This window comes from Peromyscus californicus, unplaced genomic scaffold, assembly GCF_007827085.1.
Source record: "Peromyscus californicus insignis strain IS unplaced genomic scaffold, ASM782708v3 Scaffold_7__1_contigs__length_154581171, whole genome shotgun sequence".
Taxonomy (NCBI): domain Eukaryota; kingdom Metazoa; phylum Chordata; class Mammalia; order Rodentia; family Cricetidae; genus Peromyscus; species Peromyscus californicus.
In genome coordinates this window covers 140,394,984-140,414,893 of record NW_026294595.1, presented here as the reverse complement: position 1 = coordinate 140,414,893, position 19,910 = coordinate 140,394,984, and the positions used below count along the sequence as shown (strand labels likewise).

General features: G+C 48.4%; 1 protein-coding gene and 1 long non-coding RNA gene across 2 annotated transcripts in view; one reads left to right on the top strand and one right to left on the bottom strand.

Moving 5' to 3' along the window:
* The window catches only part of Eya2 (EYA transcriptional coactivator and phosphatase 2), a 174,764-nt gene extending 162,133 nt beyond the window's left edge, over positions 1–12,631 (bottom strand). Inside the window, exon 1 of the mRNA XM_052723360.1 lies at positions 12,474–12,631. The gene's annotated coding sequence lies outside the window, so the exon portion shown is untranslated. The remainder of the gene's footprint in view (positions 1–12,473) is intronic.
* A 219-nt stretch (positions 12,632–12,850) lies between these two features.
* On the top strand, positions 12,851–19,107 carry LOC128100751 (uncharacterized). Its single transcript, XR_008214905.1, has 3 exons — positions 12,851–13,025; positions 13,247–13,326; positions 17,923–19,107. It is a non-coding gene; the product is annotated as an uncharacterized LOC128100751 (long non-coding RNA).
* Positions 19,108–19,910: the final 803 nt, after the last annotated feature.

Genomic DNA, 19,910 nt, shown 5'->3' with positions numbered 1-19,910 from the left:
TGGACCATGCAGAAGGGACGCTCAGACTATTGCTGCCACCTCTGTATGTGCCCAAAGCTGGGCCACACACATGTGCACACATGTACCATACAGCTGCTCAATCAGCTGAGACCAGCGGTGTGTGTAGGCCTAGACGGCCATGACTGACAGTCTCGGGCACCTCCGTCCCTTCATCTTATGCCCGATGACAGAGCGCAGAGCAGCAAGACCAGAGTCTCACTACGCCAGAGTCTCGTTATTTGAGGGGAGTTTAGAAATAAAGTATTTCACTGTTGTATTTTATTTTCAGTTTTTGAGACAGGGTCTTGATATAGAGCCCAGGCTAGCCTCAGAATTGAACACTTCCTGCCTCTGCCTCCTGAGCACTACATATCCCACCATGTCTGGCTTAAAGTATTCCCTCCTTCCCTCCTTTCCTCCTTCCCTCCTTCCCTGCTTCCTCCCCTCCCTCCTTCCCTCCCTCCTTCCCTCCCTCCCTTCTTCCCTCCCTCCCTCCCTCCCCTCCTTTCCTTCCTCCCTCCCTTCCTGTCTTTCTTCCTCCCTTCCTCTTTTTCTTTTTTTGGTTCTATTGAGACAGAGCCCCAATCTGTAGCCCAGGCTAGCCTGGAACTCATGGCAATCCTCCTGCCTCAGCCTCCGAGTGACTGGGATTGCAGGCATAGGCCACTACACCCTTCTTAAAAATATTTCCTTTTAAGCCGGGTGGTGGTGGCGCACGCCTTTAATCCCAGCACTCGGGAGGCAGAGGCAGGTGGATCTCTGTGAGTTCGAGGTCAGCCTGGTCTACAGAGCGAGATCCAGGAAAGGCACCAAAACTACACAGAGAAACCCTGTCTCGAAAAACAAAAAAAAAACAAACAAAAAAAAATATTTCCTTTTAAATAAAGAGGTCATGGAGAAACCCCTGACCCTCAGACACACGCGTCAAGACTTTGCTCTAGAATTCAGCCACACGGGTTTTGTTGTTAATTAGTTTATGGGCTTGGGTTTTAAACCATTCTAAACTGTTTTTATGATGATCAGTAAAAACTTTGGAGCCCACTGGCCCTAAATTTTTTTTCCTGTTTTCCAAAGTCTAAGGAGAGAAATGTCCCTGCACGTTTGAGCTGCTGTGGAAGGGTGTACACCTCACTCAAAAAGAAGGCTCATAGACTCTTGCAGAATGTCTCCAATCCAGAGACTGTACTATTTGAGAAGCAGTGGGATTCGCCTAGGACAAGTGACTTTGACTTTCATCCTCTTTTTTTGAGTTCTTCTGAGGGCAGATCTACTCCCACATGCAAATTTTAAATTGTAAGACATGCTTATGATGTGTATGTGTGTTTGTACATGTGTGTGCATGCGTGTGCAATTGTACATATGTTTGCGTGACTTCACTGTGCATGTACGTGTGAAGGCCAGAGACCAACATCAGTTTTTCGGGTCAGAAGCTATCTGCCTGTTTTTGGAGGCCAAGTCTCTCATTGGCCTGCCTCTCTCCAGCTAGGGAGCCCCAGGAATCGGCCTGTCTCCCCCGAAGGCTCCGGGTTTGTAAAGGAACGTTACCATACTTTGTGTGGATTCTGGAGTCAAACTCAGGTCCTCTTGCTTGCAAGACGAACGTTTTACAGACTAAGCCACCCTCCCAGTCCTGGGATATTATTTGATTGAAGTCCTTATAACAAATCTGACACAGAAGTTATCTGTCTCATGAGCTGGCAAAAGTCCTGAGGCTCAGAGGGCTCTTGGGATCTACCCAAAGTCACACAGAAAGTAGGTGACAGGGTGAGGAGTCAGCCCCGGCCCTACTACTGCCCCATTTCAAAGACATAGCACTGGTCCTGCCTGGTCTGAGGAGGCAGTCCCTCTTGGTGGGCACAGGTTCTTAAGAGTTCTGGAGGTCCTCACAGCCCACTTGGGTTCCTCTCTCTATCTGCTATCAAAAAATGTATATACTGGTTCTCACGTGAGCTGGACAAGGAGGACATAGATATGCTAACGTGGACGGGGAAATCGTGAGAGACCTCAGCCCTACACAAAGAACTGTCATCGACCAAGGAAGGCTGGAGGCAGAAGTCTTCCCCAGGGAAGAGCATACTAACTGACTGTCCAATATACCCGATGGTCAGTCCTGAAATCATACACACAAGTTACATTATACACGCAGATACATACACACACACACACACACACACACACACACACACACACACACACACACACACACACACACACACATATGCGCGCGCACGCACAACAAATTAATGAAAAAAGAGACCATGAATTAGGAAAGGCAAGGAGGGGTATGTGGAAGGGTTTGGAGGGAGGAGGGGGAAGAGGGAAGTGATGAAAGGACATTAAAATCTCAAAAATAAAAGAAAAAAATTTTGAGAACTGAATGATCAGTCTTTTTGTCTTTTTTTTTTTTTTTTTTTTTTTTTTTTTTTTTTTTTTTTTTTTTTTTTTTTTTTTGGTTTTTCGAGACAGGGTTTCTCTGTGTAGCTTTGCGCCTGTCCTGGAACTCACTCTGTAGACCAGGCTGGCCTCGAACTCACAGAGATCCGCCTGGCTCTGCCTCCCGAGTGCTGGGATTAAAGGCGTGCGCCACCACCGCCCAGCCTTTTTGTCTTTTGAGACAAGATTTCTCTGTGTAGCTTAGCTGTCCTGGAACTCACTCTGTAGACCAGGCTGACCTTGAACACAGAGATCCACCGGCCTCTGCCTCTGGAGTGCTGGGATTAAAGGCGTGTGCCATCACCGCCTAAGAAAAAAAAATTTTAAAAAAGAAAAACATTACTGGTTCTCAGTGAAAAGAAAGGGTAAGGACCACAGAAACCCTGGCTGGTTTAATATAGAGAACCTGCCATCAGTCTCTCAATTTGTCACACAGACACACCTGTAACACAAGGGTCTTGGTTTTGTGTTATTTTTGTTATTTTAATGTTTAAGAGCATTTGCTTGCAAATATATACATCATGTACATGTAGTGCCTATGGAGACCAGAAGAGGGCAGAAATTAGAGAAACAGGCATTCGTCAGCCTCCATGTGGATGTTGGGAACCCAACCCAGGTCCCCTGGAAGAGCAACCAGTGCTCTAGACTGCTGAACCATGAGGATTTTTGGGGAGACAAACACTTTGTGAAAGTTCACGGCACCTAAAAACTTGGTAAGGTTTTTAATCTACTACCCCTCCCTCATCCCTCTCTGGATATCGAGACGATCTTAACCTCTAATACTCTCATAATTTCATTCCCCAATGTCCCAAAGTCTGGGGACATTTCACACTCTAAGGAAAGCAAAAGATGAAAGCCACCACCCCGATGCATTCCTACCACAGCCCCCAAAACCCGCAGGTTACCTGCATTGTGAATGGGGAAACTGAGGCAAAGTGAGACTCTGAACCCAGGTCTTGGCTGTCAACAACGTACAAACTCCCTATCTATAAAGTCTAGGGGAGAACATTGTTGAGATTAGGTTAGCTCAGATCAGATCTGGATCATTCCAAGGTGGTCCCTCCGAGGGTCAGAGCTATGGCACTAGCTAGCCAGTGAGTCCCAAGGACACTCCATGAGTCTTTGGCATTAGTAGAAAATCTTTTGTTTTTCTTTTTCAGTCCCTTAAGGTTTGCTAAACGGAGCAAGAACCTCATTTTTCCCCCTTCCTGTGACTTCCCTTTCATTTAAATGGGAAAACATGCATTTCAAAGAGGTTCAATAGCAGCGTTGAAGTCTCAGGTTCAATCACAATGTCCCCATTGTGGCTGGGGACTCCTTGGCCTTTAAGCTTGGGTTATAAAAATTTGGTTTGAGCCCAAAGTCTGGCTTTAATAGAATATTTTAATTTTGTTTAATGAATATTATTTTAAGTCTATTTGGCAGTTTAAAAATGTGTTCTTTTATTTTCAAATTAAGCTTTACCCGTGATCTGTGCTTTCTTGGGGGTGGGGGTACAGTGTGCAGCGGGGCGATAATAATACAAGCTACCATTTATTGAGTGATTACTATGTGCCAAACGCCCTGTGAATGCGTGCCACCTCATTTAGTGTGCACAGTCTTTCCAGGAACAGCCAGCCGCTGCACCCAGAGGTGGCAGTTCTAGGGCACCGTGAGTAGCCAAAACTGACACCAGCTCTGTCTGAGTTTAGAGCCTGTGCTCTCAACCACAGCCCACACTCTCTCCACGCGGACCTGCAGTTCCCGGGCACCTCACTGGCCTGGTGTGTAATTCTCTGTCATCTTTACAGCCGGCTTAGTAAACACAGACGATCGGGACCACAAAGCCAAGACGGTCACAGGTGATATCTTTACATTTTCACCACAGTCGATGGCAAAATCCTTATTATCATTCTCACGCCCAGTTTTATAAACGGAGAAACTGAGGCACAAAGAGCTAAGTCATTAGCCTCGGGCCACGTGATCACCTCAGTGTTTGCCTCGGTCGTCCTCATACTCTGCCCACTGCTGCTACACTTTATCTTATTACCGTAATCTCACTAGAATCCCCGTTGTGCAGATGAGAACACTGAGGTACAGAGAAGTGCAGTGACAGGCGGGTAAATACCAGGAGAGGACTTCAACCCTAGCAGACCAGGGTTCCCAGCAAGGCTCCCATGTGGGGAAAGCTGAGTCTTCCCACCCTGCACCATTTCCCAGGGAGGCAGCGAGCAATGGTCAGGGTACCAGCATGTCCCACGATGCACAATGCAGTTTGGGGCACAGAGGCTGGTACGCCACTCCTGCTGAGCTGGGCTTCTTGGGGTGAGCATCTGCAGAGTTGCACTATCCCTCTTCCTGCCGTGGGAGCTATAGAAAACTCTAGAAAGGTCTGGGAGTCACAGCAACACCTATCACCAGGACTAAGGCAGGGATCCAGCTCAAGGACACGAGTCCCACTCTTGTGGGCCTCTCTGATCACAGGCACAGAAGTGTCTCTGAGGAAAGGGTAAGAATGAAGGTGCCGGGAAACACAGCATGTCTTTGGAATGGCTTATCAAATGCTCAGCGCACACTCTTTCTTGTCAATGGAATTTATCTTGTCATACTGCAATGGGTCAAGGGTCAACATATTTTGCTCTAAAGGGTCACAGCCAGTGTGCCAGGCTCCGTGGGCTGCACAGTCCCCGTAGTGACACTGAGGTTGTTATAGTGGGACAGCAGTTGGGGACAGCCAGCTGCAAGGTTGGGGACCGCCAGCTGTAGGGTCGCAGACCAGCTGGATTGCGGGTTGCAACAGCCCCTAGCTCCAAACATGCCTAGGCTTCCACAAGGGCAGATTCGAGGACAGCATCTTCCTCTTTCTTCCAAGGTTGGCTTCTATTTTGACCCTCTGCGAATACCCATAAGGCCATGCAAGTGGAGCTGACTTTAAAGTGCCTGCCCAGGGCCGACGTGGAAGCTGCGTGTTCTAGGGGCTTCGGACCAGAACTGGACGTAATCCTGGCTCTGACACAGGCTATAGGACCCTGACTTTACCCACCCCAAACATTCCATTTCCACATCTGTAAAATGGAGATAATAACAGCTTACTCCATCCAGAGACAAAGCAAAATATTTCCTAAGTGTCGTGGCTGGCACCCAGCTCATCTTCAATAAACAGGGCGACTGGCTATTGCCAACAACTCTTTCACACTGGCAGCATATTTTTTTTTTTCAAAAACAAAGAAACCAAAAATGAATTCACTGAAGTAAAAATATAAAAAGGCAGACAAACTTTCCAAAGCAAGTTCTCTAAAGTTACCCTGAGGGTCCCAGAGGTCAGAAAACACCCCATCCTGGATCAAACCACTAGAAACCCCACCCCCATGCCTCTCTGCCTCCCCAAGTCTGCATCCACGTCCATGTACCAGTCTGTCTTTTTTGTGGTGCCTGAGTAATGTGGAGACATTCCATGAGTTTCAGCCATCTGCTGAGATGAAGACATCACCCCCCTGCCCCGTCGACTCTCCCCCTTCCCCTGACACCCCAGCCACCAGCTTCTGGGGGTGGGGACCAGTCTCTTCAGCCAGAGGAAAACACACAGAGCTCAGGGTCCTCACAGACCGGAGGTGAATAATCTCCTAGGCTTCACTCTTTGTCAGGGCTGGATGGGGCCAGAACTCTGTTGACAACAGGGATACAAGTCACAACTTGTTGTGGCACTTGAGACCATCAGTCAGTCTCAGCTTCCCTTGCCTTCCCAGTGGCAAAGAAGGCCAGAAATACGCGATCCTCCCCCTCGCCACCCCTTCCCAAGCAAGCAGGGAACACAGACCTTTGCTGGAGAGATACACGGTGCTAGAACATTCCAAAACAAAAGTGGCCATATGTGCAAATAATAAACACCCACAAAAGCAAACAATCTCTATGGGCTGACACCTTTTCTGTCTCTCAGAAGAGGGTTAAATCCTTTGTGGAATTCCTATCAGCAACTGGGTTGGTGCCAAATTCAGGGACATGCAGACACACTGTGTGTACACTTCAGGAAGCCGGTGGCTAGGGAGAGCTAAAGGCTTGTCTTCACACTGTGCATCCCACATTTTAAAAATCACAGAAACGAAAAAGAAAAGAAAAAACACGGTAAACTGTTAATACTTCAACCACAACGTGACCATGAGCTGGGGAATAAGGGGCGAGGAAACTGACCGGGGACCACAGGGCGTTTTAATCTCGGACTCCCACAGATCTGAACATCAGGAGGAGGCATCAGTGGTGACAGACAGACCCTGAACCCAGTTTTTCTCTAGAATAGTGAAAGAGAAAGTTCCAGAGGAGACCGCCATTCCAGCCTCTCCTTTTACCACAAGACGTCTTTGCTAGTCCTCGGAGAGCCCAGATCAAGTCAAGAGCAGAACACCCCCTCTTCTGTGTCCAATTCAACCAAACACGTCTAACAGGCAGGAACTCGGACTTGGCCCAGGGAATGACTGCTGGTGGTTTTGTCCTGTTTTGGTGACCTTCAGTACGTTTATTTATGCACTTCAAGCCCATGATCTAATCATGTCGGTTTGGCTTTCCTGCTCATATAGCAGCCTGTAAAAAGCTATTGAGAATTCCCCGTGTTTTCTCATTTTGGGTCAAGAAAATAAAAATCGATATCTAAGGAACCTTTATAAAAATTTAAAGGCCTGTACAACCCCTCAAACACGGAGTGATTCACCTGAAAGAAGGCTGTCTCTTAGAGCCTCCTTGAGGTGCGAGTTCTGGTGTCCGCCTCCGTGAGAATTAGCTAAGAGGGACTTTTTTGACCTAAGTCAAACAATGACATTTAAAACTCGCGTTAAAGCAATTACCATGCAGAATCTGCCCGTGTTTTTCCCATTTCTTAAACAGAAGTGTGTATGTTTTCGCATAGTTTCCTGCAGTGATTTTGTTTCTTGGCAAACTCACGCCGTACCATGAAACCCAAAGTATTCACGTTGCAGGAACAATAATGGCCGAAACAGACCCAGTTGCTTCTGCCATGATTTTTCTTTACAAAATTAAAATGTCTACTGCTTAATACACGGTCTATTTCAGTTCTGGAAAATGGTGCTTAGGAGATAAATAGAAAAGAGACAGATCCCTGCCTCTGGAGGATGCAAGAAAGAGTGTGTTGCCACACATGTAGGAGTAGGGGTTGGATCGGTCAGTTCCTCATTCTTCAGGGGGCGGGGGTAATGTCGACTTTTATCATTTTTCCTTCAATTACAATCCCTACGAGCTGACTGTTTCCTGAATGAGTGAACACAAGCAGATATGTTCGTCTGAGTTATGCCTGAGACTACACAGACTTTTAAAAGTTAATTTTCCTAGATATCCAGACTGAGGGGGAAAGTTGGATGCCATCGACATCACACGCATTTTATGGTATGGGCACAATACTATGGACGGTAAATGACAAGACAGTTTTTAACCTCTGTTAAATTCTTCACACATTTTTAAAGATGTTTAAATTGGCGTTCTTTCACGCTGGCATTTCTGTTTTAAATTTCTGCATAGACTCAAGAGTACAAATTCATATATCAAAACACCGGGAGCTGGCAAATCTCTGTTGGAAGTGCTATAATTGCAAGAAAGGAATGGCTGTGAAGCCGAGGTCCCTGCTTTCAGTAGGACGGTGTACTGAGATCCTGTGTTCCATCCATTTCCCTCTGCTTCCCTTCCAAGGATGCACCTCTCAGGCCCTATTAACCATAAGCCTGCGCGTCCACACATTCAGGCTACTGGTAGCATCCCTTGACATTCTAAGTGGCCAAGACGAACTGCTTCTGTTACCTGACTCTCCAGACCACCTGTTCCAAATTACTTTGTCCTCCAAGTGTTTATAATCGAACCCCAGGCCAGCTTCCACCCGTAGCAATACAACGCAGCTCCTTCCAGTAAAGCCGACCTGAGCCGTGCCTACTGTAATGTTTAGGGCCTTCTCTCTGCCGGTAAATTTATTGACTCATTTTAGGAACAGAACTGCTCGGTGTTAATATAAAGGGGACAGATCAAATTAGCCCTCGTAAATAAACAGCCGTTGTCCTTGACAGGACCAGGCCCAGACTGCTAAATACGACTCCCAGGGTTTCTATTCCTGTTTTCTAAATACTGAATATGATTTCCCTTCTATTTAAAGAGAGAGAGAGAGAGAGAGAGAGAGAGAGAGAGAGAGAGAGAGAGAGAGAGAGAGAGGAGGAGAGAGAGAGAGAGAGAGAGAGAGAGAGAGAGAGAGAGAGAGAGCAACCAGGGCAGTTTCAGAAAATAGTTTGCTCTGTGCATGTGCAGAACCGTCCAAACTGAGTGTCACCCTCCAAGGGGAGGGAGAGCAGGGTTTTCGAAGGACTTGGTGAGGCACCACTGGGGAACCGAAGGCTTGGGTTTCATCTACACTTCATTTGCGGCCTGTGTGAGTCATCTGCTCTGTGACTCAGTTTCCTCCTTAACAAGGCTGGGCTATTAACAATAGATGATGGACACCCAAAGGACTGCTGTGAAGAGCCACCCTAAGGATCGCTGAGCTGAGCTGACTGCTCTCCTCTGCATTCAAGTCCTAGATGGGGGGGGGGGGGGGCTGGTTTTGTTTTTGTTTTTTAAACAATGTGTGTTTCTATAAGTGAATCTTAAGTGTGGTCTATAAGTGAAAAAAACAGCATCAGCGTTCACTGGCCATGAACGCCAGTGAGAAGAAAAGGGAGAAGACACGTAAAAATGTGTCGCTTCCTTCAGCTCTAGGTACACTGGGCAGGGACTTTCCTACCACAAATTACACGCTACAAAGAATGAGCTCCTGTGGGTCAATTCCAGAGAGACAAGTGGGTCTGCAGCCACCAGTTGTCATTTCAAGTATTAGTCCCCGATGGAGGGCTGACCCTCCCTGGATTAGAAGGTGTTAGGTAAACACCATTAAGGCGGTTAACACAACCAAATAGCAAAGCCGGAGTACTGTCACCAGCAAACTCTCCACTCATTGTTTCCCTACCAGAAGTTTCTTTGTGTGTGTGGTGTGTTTGGGACTCTTTTGTGGCCTCAGATGCTGAGCGGGAAGTGAGGTGCTCACAGAAACTGTGGTTCTAGAATCAGGAAGAGTGTTGGGACTGAGCGAGGGGAGAGGGAGAGAGAGAGAGAGAGAGAGAGAGAGAGAGAGAGAGAGAGAGAGAGAGAGAGAGAGAGAGAGAGAGAATATGTGTGTGTGTGTTCTGTCAACAGGCCATGTTTTCTCAACTCCCGGGTTAAGCCTCTGTAAAGGATTCCTTCTGGGCAAACGCCTCCAACTCTTTATTCAGAACAAATAGCCAGGAAAATGTTTCCTGCCCACAGCAGAACCCAGTCTTGGTGACAGGCAGAAAGTGTGGCGTCTGGGAGTGACTCTCAGCCCCAAACCCCAAGATCGGGAGGCCATAGAACTAAGCAATCCTCCCCTTTCAGAAGCCTCTGGGAAGGCAATTCTCTCTCTTAAGGAATTTCTCTCAAGCCCCACGGTCTGCCTTTGTGTCTGGTGCCTAGGTGAGAGGCAGGTAAATATCTCTGGCCATGTGACAGGAAGCAAGTCCTTTCTTCCAGACTTCACAGACAGACACACAACACACACGTCAGGTCTGTGGACACTGCCTGAGAGCTAGGCTTTCCTGTGTGCGCCCGAGCATCCTTCATGGGCAGGATGCCTGCTCAGCAAGGGCGAGCCCCTGCTCCAGCTCCAGCTCCCCATCCATCCTCTTAGATGCAGGGGCTTCAGCAGCTGGCCCAGCTGAGCAAGACCTCTCCCCTCCCTTCTTTTCCTGACAGCCAGAAACACATCTGCTGTGGGTCGCCCGGAACCTCACTCCCGCTCAGCGATAGCCTACGCTTTTGCTACACCGAAGTTTATTGCTGAGCTAATGAGTTTCAAAGGGGGCGACGCAGCTGAGGACACCCAGCACACATCTTGTGTATGTCTGTGTGTGTGTGTGGGGGGCGGACGGACAGAGAAAGAGTTCTCGTGGAGCCTGGCTGGGGCTGTGATAGTTGGATGGCCGCTTAGCTCTGGTCTCCTGAGTCCTGCACAAGTTATCTTTGGGAAATAGCTGAAAAATAAGGAAATGGTTTCTTCTTTGTCAGGGATGGAGTCATCTTGTCTTGGGGGAACCAAAAGACATCTTGAGTGGACGTGCCTAGACTGTGCATACATCTTTGCAAACTGCCAGCGTCTCCACAGTGTATTCAACCCAATTCTGAAAGTACCCAGCTATACCACGGGACCCAGTTTTCTGCCAGCTCCTCCACACTCGCACAGCAGCTAGCATTTTATCAGTTTATCCAGGAACTAGACTCGAAATCTCTTACACACGATTTAAGGCAGCAGGGCATTTTGGAAGCGGTGTACTATGGGTGGTTCCCCACTCCCAAATGGTAATCCTGTAACAGGTCAACAATCACATCTCTTTATGAGGTGTTTAAACCCAGTACAAGAGTCATGAAAAGATGCTGGAACTTAGGACATTAAAACAGCTGGTTTTTTAACACAAAAATATCGGGGCACAAATCTTTTCATTTTTACTTCCCATTGTTTAGTCATCTGACACTAAGAAACCAACTTATGTGTTTGTGAGTTATTTTTATGCATTTGGGCACAGCACTCTACAAGCTCTCTAAGACACAGGAAGAAAATACAAATTATTTTAAGGCAAAACGGCTTATCAAGTTGCGAACTATGATACAAAGGGGCCTAGGGACCTAAAACACAGCTTACACACACACACACACACACACACACACACACACACACACACACACACACCACTGAGGTTCTCTCAGATCTATCCACATTGGTTTTTCTACAGCTGCAGAATTTCGAGTTTCAAATACACACTCGATATTACGTCCGGTCACAAAAAAGATTCCAAACATTATCATTTCTTACATAAATAGCCCGTTAATTTCCTCCAGTCTGAAGATGTCTCAAGACAAGGAAATATTCGGCTTGAAGGGCTTAAACTGGAGGGAAGGAGTGGGTATCTCTTGAATAAAACTGCAGAACGTCTCTCTCTTCGCCAAAGATTATTCTGAAAAGTCTGTGTGTTGAGATCTAACACACTGCCGCGGGCTGACGTGTCTGCTAACCCACACTCTGGTTAATAGAAATTTCACCCGAGCATCAAGGGCTTGTGGAATTAATAGACTTGGCTCCAAATACAACTGTTGTCTCCAGTTGTAATTTCTTTGGGGCGGGTGACTTGTATACCTCGCGCTGTAATTTTTTTTAAGTCATTAAAGGTTGTGTAGCCTTTCGGGTGGTGGAGGGAAGAGAGAAAGGACAACCGGTAGGTCTGCCTTGCTTTTCCCGCAGGCAATGAGTGAGGGCTATCAAGTGCGAGTCCCGGATGGCTTTGGGGCCCGTATGAACCTTGCAAGAAAGGCTCGCATTTAACTGCTGAGCAAAGCACGTTGAGGCTTTAGCAGTGGGATACTTCTCCCAGTCACGCTTCCCTAATACTCCTTGAGCCTGAGAGCTATTTGAAAAGCATTGAAGCAGCTAGGGCCAGTCCACAGCCGCCTGGCTAAAATAACTGCAGACCGCGCGCTCTCCACTTACTATGAAACCCAGTCTAAGCGTTCTGATGGAAAGTTGTGTTAAAGTTTCAGCTCCAACTTCAGCGCCCTGAGCTGGACCACTGCTGGCTGCTGGATCTAAAGATTTTTCAAAAGAAAATCGGCGTGGAGGAGGGCCAGCGGCCCCGAGTCCCAGTGGTTTGTCCCGCTCCTCGGCCACTGCAGCACCCCGGCCCCGGGCATCAACTTGTCCCTGGGTTCCTTTTGGGTGGGATCCGAGATTCACCACGAGCCTCCTCCAAGGCCAGGCATCTAACCAAACACAGAGACACGGCCGCGTCCTGCACTTGTCCCGCGCGCGGGAGTTGCCAACTTCAGTCACTGCGCCCCGCACCCCACTCACCTGGAACACGCGGGGGAAACTGAGGCCCAGAGACCCAGAGGGATCCCGAGAGGGGATCTGCCTGCGGCCGCCGGGTCCCCAGGATCCGCGATCCCGCCCTTCGTCCCCCGAGCGCGGTACTCACCCGCGCAATGCAGAGGCGTCCCGAGCGAGCCAGGCCGGGTGACGGCACGCGGAGCGAATGTCGCGGGGCTGCGGCGGCCGCCTGTGCCGGGGACCGGCCCCCTGTCCCGGCCGCGGGTCTCCTGCGCCCCCGCCGGGCCGCGCCGTGCGTGGGGGCCGCGAGGCGCGGCGCTGACTCCGGGCGGAGACTCGGCCCTGCAGTGCGCGCTGCTCTCGCTGCCGCCGCTGCGCTCCCGGAGGAGGGACGCGCCGGCCTCCTCCCCGCGGCGACGCCCACGCCGCCTCCCGGCCCCGCAGCGTCCTCACCGCGGCCAGGCGCGGCCCCAGAGAGCCAGCAGCGCAGACAGGGACCGCGTGCACGCTTTCATCCATCCATCATCCACCCACCCATCATCTATCCATCCATCCATCCATCCTCCACTGGCCGTGCCGGGTCAGCCGCTCCACTAGAACAAGACCAACTCGTTTGCTGTCGTCCTAGAACTTTCCATTCACGCCGAGAGAGGGATCATGAACAAAGCATCCAGGAAAAAGAAGACAGTTGGAGAAAGTTGTAAATACTAAGGAGGAGGAAAAAGGGGGGCGGGGTGGGGAGAGTAGAGCATCAGAGCAGTCCTGGAAGACGTCTCTGAGGAGGGTGTCATCTCAGTTTCAGGAAAGGGGTGTTGTGTGTGCGCGTGGGCGTGTGCATGCGTGTGCGTGTGTATTAGGGCAGAGTTCAACATTACTGTCTTCCTCAACTGCTCTGTACCTTTTTTTTTTTTTTTTTTTAAGGTTGGGTCTCTTTTTTTCTATTCAGCCAGAGTGGCTGACCAGCAAGCCCCCGGGACTGTCTCCCAGGCACTGCATTACAGGTAACGACTGCCATGTCTACCTTTTTATATAGGTGATGGGGATCTGAACCCGGGTCCCCATGCTTGTATGGTATTTTAACGACTGAGCCAGCTCCTCTGCCCCAGCAGCTCTCTATGGAGCTCAGCGGGCTTCAGAGGACTACTACCACTGCCTACTCGGCTGCTGGTGCTATAGGTGTCTCCACCAAGCCAGTCAGTCTCTGCGCGCCTTATCAGAGGCCCTGATGGGAAACTAGACGTGGGCTGCGACTGGACTCCAGTGGTGGAGGATCTATCTATTCCAAGTTTCCAAACATCAGCCTCTTTTGGCCTCTAGCTGTGGCCAGTCAAGAGCCTCTGACTCTTTGAACCCTGACTCCCTCCTGTTCCAGAGGCCACTCACTACTACGCACAACTCCAGAGGATCGGATGCCCTCTTCTGGCCTCTGTGGGCACTGCACTCACATGCATAACTTCCCCCCACTCCCACCCACATGCATACAGATAGATAAAAAACAAAATTCGGGACTGGAGAGACAGCGCAGCAGTTAAGAGTCCTTGTTGCTCTCACAGAAGACCCAGGTTCAGTTCTCAGCACCCACATGGTGACTCACAACTGTCCTAGCTCCAGTTCCAGGAGATTCAACACCATTTTCTCAACTCCACACAGTGTACATTCATTCATTCATGCAGGCAGAACACTCGTGCACAAAAGTAAAAGTAAATCAGAACCAGCTGTGAATCTTTTCCTTAATTCAAAGGAATATCCATCCACCTGTATGTCCACTTTTGTACTCGTGGTGATTTTATACTCTTGTGAGACAAGGGCCCCCGACTGTTGACGGGTCAGGCCCTGGCATTTCTGGTCCCATCTCCAGTCCTATCTGTCTCTTTTCCCCACAGACACCATATCAGAGCAAGTGCCTGCAGCTGGCCTGGATGTCCCCACTCAGTGAGGAGGGACCAGGCATCTCCCGGTCTTGTATAATATTAGAGGGACCAGCCTCAATATTATACATGCCAGGGGCTCAGGAGAGAGAACTACTAACGGCGAGGACTATTTTTAGGAAATAGAATCTCAGCACACTGAGCTCTATAGTCCACTTGCTTTAATTCCTCTGGCATAACATCCTTTATACACAACTTCAGTTCTGTTCTCGTGCCTAACTCCTTTCTTGCCTGATTTCTCTCTGTTTATCTACTGTTCCCCTTAAGTTCTATCTTAATTCTGCCTCATCTAGGTCCTTTTCACCTTGTTCTTACCCAGCTAGTACTTCCCCATCTGACTCTTCCTCATCTTCCATCTCGTTCCTCTAGTACTCTTTTCAATCTAGTTCTTCCCCATCTCAGTTTGTTCCTCTCAAGTTCTTACCCATCTAGTTCTTCCACTCTCTTTTTCCTTCTCCGTCTCTCCGTGCCCTGGAAGTCCTGGTATATATACACTTACAAGCAGTATTCCCTTAGCAGTGCAAAGCCAGGCTTCCAGGGTCAAACGGAGGGGTGATAAGAATCACATTGAGAGGCAATAACCATTAATTATCGTTTGCAACCCCAGGGTGGGGGAAAGTGTGCTCAGTCGCTAGGCAACCTGTGTACCACTAGATGCCTCTGGTGATAGTTAAAGGGAGATCTGGAACTAAAGGTAAGGTTTGGGAAAGGAGGAAGTAAGTCTTAATTGGCACATCCGCCAGGCCTTCTCAAACAGGTAGCCTGGATGCTTAAGTCTGTTCTTAGAAAGTACAGAGGTATCTCTGATAAGGTACTTTCCTCCATCTGGGGATGGACCTGGCCAGATGCTACCAATGACAATAATTACAGGGAGGCTTGAACTGGGGTTCTGGCTGAGCATAGCTGTCAGCGCAGAAGGTTATCTAAATATTCCTAGAAGTGGTTAGGTAAGCAGTTAAAGGTCTATAAAGTTAGTAAGGCTGTAAGAAAGGAGGGTCTGAGCTAAATTGTGTAAAGCTATTCCTGAACATCCACCTGACTTAGGCAGTGTCTCCTTGTGGAATTTGCCTTAAATCAGGAGACTTGCATGTGGACTGTTATTACTGCTAGTCCTTGAAAGTGGCCAAGGGAGATATCTGATTCCAGAGAAAGCCTTTCCTGAGGCTGTTCTCCAAATACCTGGAATGTGTATGTCCAGAGAGTGATCAGTCCACACTGTTAGCCCTTCTTAGGGAAAAGTCAATTGGGAAAACTATGAAGGCACACATGATTTTCATAACAGAATACAGTTGATATATAACAAGCCAAGTAACACCAAAAACTCCTTGGGATTTGGCTTCCTCTGGAGGAATTCCCTGATCTCTCCACGTAGTGACTTTGCCATAACCAGCTGAGTTCTTATGATATATTCCTGTGGCCTGCAGCATCCCGGCATCACAATGACTCTTCTGCCCTTTAGAAGCCACAAGGGAAATAAATCTACCCTTGGTCTTGATTTTCTCATCTAGAGCTCAGAAACCCAGGACTTACTTTGTATTGTCACTGTGAGAATGCTGGGTGCCCACACTGCCACCAAGGCTGTGTCTGCCACCAGCCATGCTCCACGTATTATCTACCACTCTGGGCACTTCGTTCCCCATGGGGTCATTTCAGAAAGCACAAAGCTGCCTTACTTGAGAATCTTAGTGTTCCTTGTCAGAGCTTTGTCTTGGCCCCTGAACCTCACTTTTTCTTCTAAACAAAAACCCAGAAACCCAGAGTGAAGGGTTAGGGTGATGTCTCAGCTGGTAAAGTACCTGAACTAGAAGCATCAGGACTTGAGTTTGGATCCTCAGAGTCGTGTAGATAGCTGGACTCCATGGGCGGCTCACACCTGTAATCCCAGAATCAGGGAGGCAGAGACAAGAGGACTCCTGGGGCTCACTGGCCAGCCAGCCTGGCCTAACCAATGAACTCCAGGTTCAGTGAGAGACCCTCCCACAAAAAATAAGGTAGAGTGTGATTGAACGTGCCACTCGACATTGAATTCTGGCGCGCGCGCGCACACACACACACACACACACACACACACACACACACACACACACCCCACAACTAGATGAGGATAGACTGGACTAGGACATGTCACATGAATTGGCACAGTATGAGTGCAAGTCTGCACTCTCAGATTCAATCAATCCCAGACTGAAGGATTCAGAGAAAAGCACTTCATCTGCACTGAACAGGAACATGCCTTTTGACTAGAGGTGCTGAGGACTGAATCCATGTGGTGTCACAGCAGGCAGTTGTGCTTCCCCAGCCTCCTCTCACACACTTTTTCTTGTCATTATTTCCCAAGAAATATGGTACAGCAACTATTTTCATCACCTCTGATCATAGCAGGTGCCCAAATAATCTATAGTTCACAGCCCATGAGGGGATACACAGACTCTATGCAAATGTTATGCCATTTTATCAATCACTTGCATATGCTGAAGTGCTACAATACATACACACACATGCTATATACACACATACATATATACATATATACATGCACAATATATCATATACACATCATATACTATATACACACATACTATATATACATATATACATGCACAATATATCATATACACATCATATACTATATACACACATACTATATATACACATATACCATATACACATGTAGTATAGAAATATACTATATACACATATGCTACACACGTATTATATACATACACACATATACTATATACACACATATAAACAAATGCACACACACAGAGGATCAGGATATGAAATGTTCCTTTCTCTGTGGACTGTGTGAGGAAGTGTTGGGCATCTCATAACTCGGTGAGAGTTAACATATCCCCTTCAGACTGCCGCCAGAACTGGCCCGTTACCTCCCTGTGGCCTCACCAGCCTGATGCCCCTGAGATGTGTGTAGGAGGTACCTACACCTACACACACCTATACATATACACATCCTACACACACGTGTAGGAGGCAGGTGTTTATTATCTTCACATCCCCTTCTCCGGGGCAGCAGTTCTCAGCCGCCTGTTAGTGTCTCCAGGGGAGTTTTTAAATCTCCACCCATACCAATTAGCGGCCTCCCTGGGGACAGGGCTGGGGACCATCATTTTCCGAAGCTTCCTGGGTCGTTTCTACAAGAGAAGGAATCCTGTTCTTTGAGACTATCACATTGGAAGATCCCTCCAGCCCGGGGCCTCAGTTTTAATCTGAAAGTGCTAGGCCATGGGGCAGGTTCTTCAGGAGGCCGTGCCTTACACATCGGATACCTTGGGGCAACTTCGCCTCATCTTCCCAGTCAATGTATATGGGAGAACAAATGGACTTTGAAAACCATGAATTCCATACCATATCCTACACATATACACATCCTACACACGTGTGTGCACTCCATATCCCACACCATACACATTTTACACACACATGTGCACTCAATATCCCACAGTGTACACATCCTATACACATGTGCAACACACAACATGTGTACACTTCATATCCTATACACATACACATCCTACAACACACATGCGTACTTTCAATGCGGAAACATTCCTTATTTCCACACACGTTCCTTTCCCACCCACAAGATGCCTGCTGTGAAGAAAGTCCTCCATTTTTAATGTTCTCAGGGACATTCGTTCTTTTTTGAAGGATGTGAGGCGGCAGTGATGGGATGAACAGGATAAAGAAAGGAAGGCCTGCAGGGAAACACGGGGGAGGAAGGAAAGCCAGGACCGGGCTCCCACACAGAACGTGAACTGGGCACTTGTCAGCCGTGAGCTGAGAATTAGATGTGAGCTCCCTGGCTGCCAATGCAAACAGGAAAATGTGATCAGTTACTGTGCGTTTCTCTGATTTAAAAGCAAACGTGCAAAGATGTTCACCATGAGAAAAAAGCCTGAGGTCCCGGCTCCTCGCCACCCCCTTCTGTGGAAGTGTGAGGGGCCTGAAGGAGCCCCTAGACCTCCAAAAGCTCTGCAGAGTCCAAATGGAAAACTAGTCACTCCAAAGCGTCTCACCGTGTGGAAGACCACAGGCCAAGCTGCTTGGCCCATCGGGCCTTCGGCTGCTACTGATAAAGGGAGATGATGACACACGGGTCCTCACAGATGTGGAAACACGCTGCGGCTTGAGACAAGGGGGCTTGTTACGGACATCTGGGACACAAAATATTCCCAGACCAGGAAAAAAAGGAGGCCTGGGAGACGCCCCCGTGGGAAAGAGCCTGCTGTACAAGTGTGAGGACCGGAATTTGGATCCCCGGAACCCACATAGAGCCAGACACGGGAGCACACATCTGTAATTGCAGGGGTTCTATGTAGATAGGAGGCAGGAAAGGAAACTTCCTGGACAGCCTCGGGGAACACAGCAACAAACCAGGACAGCTTGTGTCAGACATGGTGGAGGGGAAGGCCGACACCTGAGGCTGGCCGGTGACCTGCACATGCGCAGTGTAGCTCGCATGCTCAGAAGGTGGGTGGCACCGGCCTCGGGTTTTCCCTAACTCAAGAAGACATGCTTCATGTAGACAGCCCTCCAGGGAGCAGCCAACGGAGAGCTCCGCGTCTGACAGACACCCAGCTGCACAAGGCACAGCTTCTTGCAGCGATCCCATGAATGGACGCTGGTCGCCCCCAAACTTGATTCAATAGTCCTCTCAAAACAGCAGGAAGGAAAAAATAGCGTTATTACTGCCAGTGAGAGATCACGGGGCCACATTTGGACACGAGGCTGCGTCGCCACGTGCAAACAACAGCTTGTTGACAACTTTAGCTGCCCCTCACTGATTAGAAAGCTCCGAGGTTTTTTTTTTTTTTTTGGTTTTTCGAGACAGGGTTTCTCTGTGTAGCTTTTGCGCCTTTTCTGGAACTCACTTGGTAGCCCAGGCTGGCCTCGAACTCACAGAGATCCGCCTGGCTCTGCCTCCCGAGTGCTGGGATTAAAGGCGTGCGCCACCACCGCCCGGCCCGAGTTTTGTTAATTAACTACTTAATCAATATTCTGTGCTCACATACTAGTCTGGTCTTTAATGGGGACACTTGCTAGGGTTTGTCCTCTTTTTTTGAATATGTCCTCTCTGAAACTCAGGTGTTGACAGCAAATGGCCTTTGCATTGGTACTAAGGGAATGTTAAAAGGTGGTTAATCCACAAGGCTCCTCCCTCGTGAGTGGAATTCAGGCCAAAGGCGTTTGTAAATAAGTTCTCTTGACTTCTGCCTTTTGCCCCATGGTGACACTGTAGGGTGCAGCAGTGAGGTGCCATCTTGGCACCAGAGAGCAGCCCTCACCAGATTCTGAACCTGCTGGCACCTTGATCTTGAACTCCCCAGCCTCTAAACTACGAGGAATAAGTTTCTCTTCTTTATAAAATACCCAGTCTCTGGTATTTTCTGATAACAGAACAATGGACTAAGGCAGCTTTTAATGTGTTAATTCTATTTTAGGAGGTGTGGCCTTGTTAGAGGAAGTATGTCATCATGGAGGCGGGCTTTGTTTGGGGAATATGTCAACACAATATGCTTTATAATTTTTCTAGTTGAAACTGTGGTAAATTAGTGAATTATTGAAATTTGGTAGCCTTTAGGAGATGTGACTTGATAGGTCTTTAGTTTGTTAGGGGCCACCCTCAAAGGGGCTTG